Raw genomic sequence first — 12087 nt, 5'->3', positions numbered from 1 at the left:
AACTACATCATTTTTAAGTATGAATAAACTTATTTAGAATTATGGTAACAATAAATGACCAAGTGGTGTTCAAAATTTTCTAACAAAAACTTGTGGCTTCTGTCTGAGTACATATATTTATATATGGAAAAACTTCGTTCAACATCAACTGATGTAACGGGAGCATTTTTCAAACTAACCAAAACATTTGGTTCTAAATTAATTGTTTCCGAAATATTTCCAGCTAGAACACTGACTACTTCAGAAAGAATATGGTAACCTTTATTTTTTTCCATAGTAGCTTCAAATTTTTTTAAAATATCTTTTCCAATATTACCTCTAACGTTCCGATAACATGACGCAAATTCTTTTATTAATGCTGTACTTTCGAACAATGACAGTTTTGGTGATTCTAACTGAGTAATTGTTTTTTGAACAAAACTAAAATTTGATTTTATAAATGAAAGTTCTTGTTGAAGCAAGTTACTCTGAAAAGTTTGTTTAGAATCCAAAAGAGATTGGAAACTTTCATCTGTTAACGTATCAATTATGTTCTTTATTTTAACAAAATGATCTGCATAAAAATTAGCTGCTTCTAACCATGTTCCCCATCGCGTTAAAATAGGTTGTGGTGGAAGAGGAATGTTAGGTAGCATTTCTTTATAAAGTTGAATTCTTATAGGAGATTTAAGAAATACTTTTTTGAACACTGGATATCATGGTATTTACAAGAGGAAACTTTTTTCGTATTTCCTCTGCAACTCTGTTTAATCCATGCGCTACACAAGTAACATGTATTAAATCTGGGAAAAATATTTTTAAATTGTGTCCTGCTTTCACCATATAAGGAGCAGCATCCGATAAAATAAGCAGTAATTTATTAGAAGGAATAGTTGTCGGAAGAAAAAAAGTTGCTAATGTTTCTTGTATAAAACGCGAAATTGTTAAACCATTTGTTTTCTCAAGTTGCTGGCATGAAATAAGATGAGATTTTGGTAAGGTATCTTCTTTAAGAACACCAATCAATAAATGAGCAATATACTTTCCTGAGGAATCAGTGGTTTCGTCTACAGATATGTAAAAATAATTATCTGCAATTTCTTCCTTAATATTAATTAACACCGACGAGTATAGCCCGTTCACATTATTTCTTCTTAGAGACCGATCACTTGGAACATTAAGTTTGCAATATTTTTTTAGAAACGAACTAAAATTTACATTTGCTAATTTTGAAAGCGGTATGTTTGCACACACTAATGCGCGACACAAGTCTTCATTAAAAGTTTCTTGCTCATCTAATTTTTTTGAAGTAGATTGGAAACATTTAGCCATTGAAGTTTGATGTTTTCCTCCTATTTTTCCTTTTTTTGCAATGTGAGAAGCAGTTCTCACATGTTGATCTATCTGAAATTTCTTCTCACATGCTATCTATAAATAAAAATAAAAACCTTTATTTTAACCCAACCTTTAAAATATAAAAATATACAAGGTGTTTTTGGTTAATCAAATAACTGGTTTGAAAAAAAAAACACTCGCTAAGTGTTTTAAATGCAGTATTAATCCACAAATTAGTTTTTGTTACTAACCATTAGTACATCATATAACTTATTTTGAAATTCAACAAAAGTAAAAAAAAGTAAAGGTGAAAAATTTTTCTAAATACACACCATTGTATTGTACCATGGACAATTTTTTCTCACTAAAGGAAGATATTTTTCATTTAAAAACAACCTACGAGTACTAAATTTCAAGTAAATACGTTTATTGGTTTTAAAGTTATTAATTTTTTTTAATTTTAACACCCTGTATCTCGAAAAGTAAATAAGTTTGACCCCTCATTAACTATATCGTTTTGTTCAATTTTTCGAGAAGTATCTACAGTCAAACGTTGTAAGTGTCATTTGGAAACACCCTGTATGTATGAAATATTAGATATTTAATAGAAAATATTAGATACTTACAATTTTGCCACAGACTGAACAGTAGATTTTTCCCATATCCATAGACAGCTCTTTATAAGGTTTAATCCAAGTTGAAGCACTGGTTGTTTTAGGCATTATAAAATCACAATCTTCCTTTTTGTTACGCACAACGAGTGTTTACGCTTTGAATATCAAAACAAAAATGATTTACAAATCTGAGCATCAAATTAGAAATGTTTAGGTACCTAATTCAATAAACTGGGAGATTTTGGAAAATCCCTAAATTAGGAACAAAACTATTAGCCGTTTACCTGCTGTTAAGATACAATAAATTGTAGATAGATTTGGGGATTAGATCATAAAATGCAAATGAGCGAACCCTTAGCGATTATCCAATAACTGAATGCCTCAGTGACCGAGACTTTCTAAGAATGTTGAGGGCTACTTAAATTGATCTTCTTTGAAATTGTAAATGTTTTGTACCTGTAGAGATTACGTACTTAGATCATTTCTTGATTAAAATGACTACAAAATTTTATACAAGAATTGAAATAAATTGGTATGTTTAAAAATTTTCAAATACAGTATAAAAATCTGAACTTTTATGCACTTTATGCAAACTTTTATACAAATATGCCAAAATATGAAATATTTGCATAAAATATGCACAATATGCAAAATATGCAATATGCATATTTGCCGAAGTCTAGTTATATGTAATATCTTTTGTACGACCCAATTTATATTATTTACGAAATAAAAAGATTACTCTGCTATGTAGCCTAACCCATAAAACTCAAATTTTTTTGACAAAAAGTTTTAGTGTTAATGACTAGTTAAGCACGTAGTCAGTACCGACAATTTTATAAGTTCGTAGCTATGGTCACCATTATCATGGTGTTCACGGGACATAATATGAAGAAATAAATACATGGCCACATATAAGTCGCGAATTTATGAGACCTGCTTTGGGCCCATATTGATGTGCGCTGTTGACACAAGAATCAAAACAGCAACAAAAAGGATAATGAAAACAACAGACATGAAACTTTTAAGAACAATAAAGGGGACTACAATAACAATAAAATAAGTAACGAGGGCAGTTTAATAGTCTATGACAGGTCAGATATCACAAAAACGCATATGAAATAAATGACAGGACCTCAGGACTATTACAGGAAAGATAAGAAGAAGGAAGAAGAAAAAAGATTACTGAGAGAGCTGCGCAGAATTGAAAAGCCCCAGAGATAAGATCCGAAACAAGGAAGCAAGGATAACCGTAAATACACTGAAGCCTTACCTTACAGAAAAACGACGACTGCGAGAAAATTAGAAGAATAAATCTGTCTGGACATAGAGCATTGAGTTAGATCCTAACTCGATGACATAGAGCGATGTAAAAGTGACGTAAACTTGTAGAAGTTTAGAGAACGGACGAAGATGGACGCTATGAAACTGTTTTATATATATATATATATATATATATATATATATATATATATATATATATATATAAAATATATAAATATATATTTTTGAAAGTCACTACAGATCCCAATATTTTTGTTTATATGACCTGAAAGGAGCAGATTCCAATAGCAGTGTCCAGTTCTGCTTTGGTTTCAGTGTTACTGTTTACATAAGTGATGGATTCGACCTTTACTTGAAGGAAATTCATTTTATATAACAATAAAACACTGAAATCTTTTGTTTTAAACACTTCCACAAAATTTATTTTTTATTTAATTTATACTATCTTATCACTACAGCTGTTTCGGCAGAATGCCTTTATCAAGTAAACAGCTGTAATGATAAGATATAATAAATTTTGTGGAAGTGTTGAAAACAAAAGTTTTCAGCGTTTTATTGTTAAAGTTTACGTTTACTGAATCACACGAGACGTACACTTTAGCACAATGTCCAAAAAATATTTCTCGGAACATTTATATTTAACCCAAAAATAATGATTGTAAAGTAGAATAAAAATTTTTCTCCGAATTATCGCCATGTCGCTTTTATCGTCGATTCCAAACAATCCTTCACGTATAAACTACAAAAAATAAACATCAAAAATTAGGTTTAAATCAAAACCTCTTAAAAATTCTAAACCGTTGACAGAAATAACTTTTTTATTTTAGGGTCAAATAAGTACCTGAGTCTATTCTGTGAGATTTTGAACCTTTTTAAATTTATGACCACCCACTTAAACAAAAAATACGAGTATAATGTGGCAAGCACCATTCGCATTCATTCAGTACAAAACGATGCTATTCAAAGAGATCGTATTTCTTTTAATGTATCTGAAAAAGGAAACTAATTGGTTGGCCCAATAGTCACCTACTATATATACAGGGTGCTCCAAGAAGTTTTCTATAAATAGAGGAAAGCTTATGTTGAATGTAAAAAATATTTAAAAATACTCTGAATGACTGACAAATTCAAAATTGTATCGCTTTCAATTGTATCGATGTTGGACACTAACATGGCTATTTTGACTTTATTGACTGCTGCCCTAAAAAGTTAAGTAGTGGTTAAGTTAAACCATTTTCGTGAGTTATGAAGTCATGATATTCTTCTTCTTCAAGGACATCTTTTTTATACACCTGTCCTTGAAGTATGGTCCAAAATATGTCGTATCATTGTTCATAATATAGGCCAGGTGTTTCAGTTTGCGACGTTTTATGTTTATAACTAGTTCGCACTATCTACGTATTCTGTGCGTAATATCTTTGTTGGTAAATTTTTCTATCCAGTAAATCGTCAACATGCGTGAATAGCACCACATTTTAAATGCTTTGTGCCTGTTCAGTGATGTTCTATTCAAGGTCCATGACTTCACTCCATATAGAAGAACGAATAATATGCAACATTTTATTTACAATTTTATATCGTGACTGTTAAAGATTTTTTTTATGTACGATAATAGGCCTCAAATGTAGGGCTTAACATAACAGAAAATTGGCTTACTTTGGCCACATTATGCGTAATAATAGATACTGATTTCTACAGTTGATTCTACAATGTAAGATTGAGGGTAAGAGAGGCCCTTGACGCAGACGTATATCTGGCCAATATTAATAAAATTTACTAATATTGGCTGGCCAATATTAGTAAATGGACTGGTCTAACGTCAATTGATCTATTTCGAGCTGCTGAGAATAGAATAGACCACAGAAGCGCCAATGGAAAAATGTTAAGTTTAAAACCAGTTATGTTATATTATATTTATAATATATTGGTAAAGTTAACTAACTGTATATGCATCAGTGGTATGGTGGAAAAAAGTTGCAGTTGCAATAACTTGCTTGCAGTGATGGGCATGCCAACGGCAGCTATGGAAGCCTTACTAAACTTATACGTAGGTATAAGAGGAGAGGCGAGAATGGAAATTATAGAATGCGAGAAAATATAAACCACATACCGGTTCCCAAGTACCTTTCCAAGTGAACATTGCCCACAGGAGAGCCAGAGGAAACACTCGAACCAGACTGCAGGTTTATACCTGATACACAGACGGGTACTAAAAGGAATATTTAGTAGTGGTGGAGATTTAAACATTTCTATTCCACTAGAAGAATAGCTGCTAAGAAGAATAACACTGATAAAGGTGATATACCTATTAGCTTAAAAAGAAGAGCCTTTAATCAGTGTGTCCTGCCTGTACTTACATATGGCGCAGAGACACTTACCCTACCAAGGACATCTACACGAAAACTACAAGTGACGCAACGTAGAATGGAAAGATCATTGTTAGGCATAACGTTGCGAGATAGGGTAAGAAACGAAGAAATCCGTAGAAAAAGTGGTGTACAAAACATTATAAAACACATAGCCAAAATTAAATGGAGATGGGCAGGACACGTCGCTAGAATGAAGGATAATAGGTGGACCAAAAAAATCTTGGAATGGAGACCGAGAGCTGATAGACGAAACCCGGAAAGACCACCCACAAGATGGACTGACGACATAAAGAGGATTTGTACCAACTGGATTGCAACAGCGCAAGATAGATCTGAATGGAGGTTTTTCGAGGAGGCCTATGTTCAGCAGTGGACGACTATGGGCTTATGATGATGATGATTCCACTAGAGAAACATGCTCTGTATTTCAGGTAGAGATTTTTGTAATATTGCAGAGTGGAAGAGAAATTAACACAAGAATTTTTAAACTAAAGAGGATTAATATATACAGGGTGTCTAAAAACTCTCCTGACAAACGAAGACCGGAGATTCCTCAGATAAAATTTTAAGCTAATTTAATCCAATTCACCTAGTGTGATAATGCTCCCTAAGGGAGCTAGAGCTATTTGAAGATGGCGCCTTGTAATTAGCTTTTAGTAACTCCAGAACGCATCTGGTTAGAAAAACGAAAACTGGTACGATTATTTATCATTCAGAGTTAAACGGATTCCATTAATTGCGAATTTATAGTACCGGCTTATTTAAAGGGTTTTAAAAACAAACTATTTATTACGATGGAACGAAACTAACACAAAAGAACAAGTATCAAAAGTAGATAGTTACAAAAGATGCTCGATATTGATGACCATTAGTCTCTATGCATAAATTTACTATCTTGCTTATAACAATCTTATAGACAACGCTGAATTCTTGCAAAAATTACAAAGTTATTTAGAAATTCGTTGCAAGCATCTTGTATTCACGGTTTGTTAAGGTGGGTACACATATGCGAGCCGAACGGTATACGTACAGTACGCGTACAGATCCTTGAAAAATATTCTACATCGTACTAATCGCATACTTATCTCGATCCATGGAAAGCGACAAACCAACAACGAACACACATGTGCGAAATGATTCATTTTATTTATAATTTGGGTACTGATTTATGTTCCTGTTTTTGGTTGTTTAACAAAAATAAAATTATCTACAGTAATCATCGACGTATAAATAAAGATTTTATCTTTATTTATACGTCCATGACAATAATCAGTTTACTGTTTTCTCACGTCTCTCTAGGAAGGAACACGTCATTCACACAATGTCGATTTGATGACACAATAAAAATGTTCGCTGCGTCTAGTAAGCGCCGTCCAAACTGAAAGCCGAACTTCCTTTGAAGTCGTGAAATAAACCGCAACAATTTGGTTCGCGACGAGTCACGATGAAACAGTACGCAAGCGGTTTTTACTGCCGTACACATTAACGAATATATATCTGCTCGCAAATGTGTACCCGCCTTGCGAGCAGAACTGTTCGCGAACCGTTTGTGAACGCTATATTCGTTAATGTGTACGGCAGTAAAAACCGCTTGCGTACTGTTTCATCGTGACTCGTCGCGAACCAAATTGTTGCGGTTTATTTCACGACTTCAAAGGAAGCTCGGCTTTCAGTTTGGACGGCGCTTACTAGACGCAGCGAACATTTTTATTGTGTCATCAAATCGACATTGTGTGAATGACGTGTTCCTTCCTAGAGAGACGTGAGAAAACAGTAAACTGATTATTGTCATGGACGTATAAATAAAGATAAAATCTTTATTTATACGTCGATGATTACTGTAGATAATTTTATTTTTGTTAAACAAGCAAAAACAGGAACATAAATCAGTACCCAAATTATAAATAAAATGAATCATTTCGCACATGTGTGTTCGTTGTTGGTTTGTCGCTTTCCATGGATCGAGATAAGTATGCGATTAGTACGATGTAGAATATTTTTCAAGGATCTGTACGCGTACTGTACGTATACCGTTCGGCTCGCATATGTGTACCCACCTTTAGAACAGTGCGCAGCGCACAGCATACATGTACAGCAGAATGTGTTGTACTCGACTCACGGCAGTTTTGGGTGAGTCGGTTTGTTAGATTAATTCGCATAAATATTCTGTCGCTCTGAAAACAAGTTTAGAAATTAGTTTCACGCTTATTCTCTCAAGGCTGTACGTTTATAAAAATGAATCTCGCAAACTTAACGCAATAATTTTATTACTCCAAGAAGAGGAGGAAGAAGAAGAGTTAATAACGTTACATCTAAATAAAAGAAATAAAATGTAAACGAAATTTTTTTGTCTTAATTACCAGTGGCGCACCCAGGAAGGGGGGTTTTGGGGGGTTAAACCCCCCCGGAACCTATTCCGACACTGTTACTCACACATTTTAAGGACTCAAAATGGAGGTAACATCATAAAAAAAATTTTGGTGACCAATCAAAACCCCTCCCCCAGAGGCAAATTCTAGATGCGCTACTGCTTAATACAGAAGGTGCTTTTAAATAATTAACAGACGAAGAAAAATTGTTTCAAAACGAGGAAAAATTTCGAGAATATTTTAGACTTTCCAGGGATTTATTTGGAACTGTCTTACAATTTGTACTAGATCCACTAGTCTTTCATCTTCCTCGGGAGAAACATCACTTAATTATTACAATAATAATAACTACATAAAAATACAATTATAATTTAGGTATAGATGTATACGCTGTGAGCTCAGCTGAACGTTTGCGTCCAAATCAAATCGCGGTTGATTCCAGCTTCCAGCGCACACCGTCGACATAGGTCGACGTACACACGTATTTTTTTTTTTTCTAATGTCTAGAGCCCGACCCACTATTCTGAGCCGCGTAATGTAGGTTGCCTATTATGAATTCGAATCGGGGAAATTACTGACAGACTTACGCATGACGTCCGACATCGGATAACCATTTTTGACTAAAATAGATGTTAATAATTATTTTTCTTCCAAAAGGAATTGTCATTAAGACAGGCAATTTTAGTTTTATCATATAATGATTTAACGACTCCCTTTTTAACATTTATGTTGTGATTTGATTTATAATTTAGATATATGTTCATATGTGTTGGTTTTTTGTATACATGAGTCCCATATCCACTATTTTCCTTTGAGATTAAAACATCCAGAAAAGGCAACGATTTATTTTCTTTCTTTTCCATTGTAAGTTTTATTGACTCCTCCTTTTTACCTTTTATTTATATTAATCAGAAGTGTTTCCAACAGATCATCTACATATTTCCAACGTATTGTGAGCTTTAAATTTTGATTAGGAATATTTGTTTTGAAGTCTTCCATCAATATATTAGCTAATTATGGATTTAAAGCACAGCCCAAAAATTTTGTTTATAAAAATCATTGTTTAGATGAAAATAAGTGTTGTCAGTAGATAATGTCAACAGTTCCGTTATAGCTGACACCTTTAATTTGGTTTCATTTTGCAATTTGGTCCTATTTGTTTTCAAAGTTTCATCTAATGGTACATTTATATATAGACTATTTATTTATATAAAAACTTACTTAGAAAATATTAAATATAAAAATCAATGTACCAAATTATATTAACATTTAAAAAATATAGATAATTTTAATATTTGTGATTTTTTTTTCTATCTAATCGTTGTTTTATTTAAGTCAAGCATAGCCACAGCTATACAGATCCCTGTTTGGGGATCTACAAATCAAAAAGGTGCTACAAATGATTCATTCTTTCCTTGTAATGTGATTTGTTTGGCTTGCTTAAAAACGTTTTAGAGACCTTTTCTTTGTAATATCTATAAATGAATAATTTCCCCGTTTCGAAATACATTATTCAGCACAGTTATATAAAAATTATTTATTAAATGATGGTTAGTTCCTCGAAAAGCTCTGGCTTTTAATATTTTTTGTTGCGCATATGAACATATATCCAAATTATAAATCAAATCATATATCACATCACAATCACATAAATGTTAAAAAAGGAGTTATTAAATCATTATATGATAGAACTAAAATTGCCTGTTCTAATGACAATTCGTTTTTGGAAGAAAAATAATTATTATATCATCTATTTTAGTAAAAAATGATTATCCGATGTCGGACGTCATGCGAGAGTCTATCAGTAATTTCCCCGATTCAAATTCATAATAGACAACCTACATTACGCGGCTCAGAGTAGTGGGTCAGGCTCTAGACCATCGAGCAAAAAGACAAAAGAGGGAATGTAAAGGTAGTGAGGGCAAAAATATTGTTAGACAGGAAGTGCCATCTTGAGAGGCCAAATTAAACAAGGAAAGAGAGTCTTTCCTTGTTTAAGAAATCAAATTTAGTTGTGTTATGTTATTATTTGTCCCAACTGTCACATGAAATCTTATTTATATTGAAGTTTTTTAACAATTGTTTCACATTTTAGACTGTTATCGTTAATATTTAATTAAAATTTTCTCGTCTAAGACACATTCTGAAAACTATTTTATAGCTACTGTTAATGAGTGTCGGAAAATTTAAATTTGGCGCATTCGCATTTCCGGATATGTCCGCCATCAGAGGCCACTTTTTTGGTCGCCTTTTCATAACGATTAGATTCCCTCTTTTGTCTTTTTGCTCGATGCTCTAGACATTAGTGACGTACACGGCTATCGCTCTGCAGTGCGCGTAGCGCGTAGCTCAGCAGAACCTAACAAACCGTTATAGTATAGTTTAAATAGGATCCTATTGTGCTATCCCGTGGGACTTTGTTGCTAAAATGTAAAACCCATTTCTTTTTGTTTCTAATATTTTTGTAAGACAAAATCACTTGGTCGTCCAAAAATCGTAGTGGGAGGGGAGAGGTGGGAAGCCTTACAAAAAAAATTTTTTTTTTTCATCGTTTTTTAAATGTACAATATCCGAAAATTCATTCGTCAAATTTGCATACCCATCAGGACATTAGAAATATTTTTTTTTTATTTTTAAAAATACGTCATACCATTATTGTATATGGAGCGCCTTCATACAAAATCACTTGCCCTGAAAACCCATATTTTTAAAATCGTTTACCTCGCTCTACCTCGAAAAATATTGGGTTTAGCAAAAAATTGCTTTTTATAAACGTTATAGGCCAAAAATCAGAGAACATGCTGGTTTTTTTAGAATTTTGATTGGATAATTAGTTTAAGAAAAAATTAAATAAATCGAACGGCATGTCACAACGGACAGTGCTGAACGCAGAGATGCGAGGAAGGGCGAGATTCCTTTGTCATAGTCAACCGCAAATCGACTCTACTGATGGCGATGTTGTTATGGTCGTTTTTTCATTGTGATGCTGATTTTAAGGAGGATGAATACTCTTCTAGCATAAATAGTGACTTTTTGGCTCGTTTTGTTGTCAGATTATTAACAGTTTTAAAATACTCTATTTGTTAAGTAATAGTAGTATTTATATTATCATAATAGGTATTGTTGTATATCTTTAAGGTTGTATACTTATTATTATTAAATTATTAATATTATCCAGATTTAGCCATACGGCTCGCACTCCCCCAAAGGGGAAAATTCACTCATCTCAGATACTTACGATATTAAAAGGATTGAGCTCTGGTGGGACTCTTTCCGTGTTATCGAGACCTAGGTGACTTGGTATGTAGGAGTATCCCGTATCCCCAAAAATGTTCTTACAGATTATTATTATTATAAAACTTACTAAGGACGTAGTAAAGTGGTTAAATTTCAAAAGCTTGGGATATACATATCTAAAATGGCAAATTCTAATAGAATATCTACCATTTCCAATTATGCATTCCAGTATTTGCCTGTGGCAGTTTGAGCTGCAATGAATTCTGGAAACTCTGTCAAAAGTTCACGAGTTAAAGTTGAGATTTTATCGGAGAGTTGCATAACGTCTTCTTTTCTCCTGAAAGTATCGATGATTTCCGATGTACAAAGATGAATTAAGTTAATATAATGTACAGAAGAAGTGCCACACTCTAAAAGCCACTTCTTATAAAGATTTATTAATAATTTTGACAGAGCTTCGTACGTCAACTTATGGGCTCGTATAGCGTTATTGTATTTTTTGCCAGATAAAATACCATCAATTGTGGACTGAGCATAGAGATCACTGTCCAACCATACATCAGCAAGTCCAGAATCTGTCATGAACTGACCAATTATTTTGAGGAAGTTCATAACCATGTTAAATCCACCTAGACGAATGACTACGTTTTTTGTGTCTTCTGACTGGGACCACTGGAGCTCTTTAGCTTTATAATAGATCGCTTGATCAAACGTCAGTACGGTGTATCTATTATTTAGCTTCTTAGCAATTTCATTGCACTTTATGATAACAGTCCAAACGGTATCATATTCTGACGAGACATGGAGTAGCACAGGTAAGTAGCCATAGGTCGTTACATGTGATTTATCCTCTACAGTCCGTTTATGAAATCCTGAGCACTGTGGATAACGGTTTCATCC

General features: G+C 33.2%; 1 protein-coding gene across 2 annotated transcripts in view; it reads right to left on the bottom strand.

The window, feature by feature from the left end:
- LOC140450752 (odorant receptor 10-like) overlaps positions 1 to 12087 on the bottom strand; it is a 72472-nt gene that overhangs the window by 9438 nt on the left and 50947 nt on the right. The window lies entirely within an intron of this gene.

This window comes from Diabrotica undecimpunctata, chromosome 1 (genome assembly GCF_040954645.1).
Source record: "Diabrotica undecimpunctata isolate CICGRU chromosome 1, icDiaUnde3, whole genome shotgun sequence".
Taxonomy (NCBI): Eukaryota; Metazoa; Arthropoda; class Insecta; order Coleoptera; family Chrysomelidae; genus Diabrotica; species Diabrotica undecimpunctata.
Note: the sequence above shows the minus strand (reverse complement) of the source record. Positions and strands in the feature narration are given on the sequence as shown.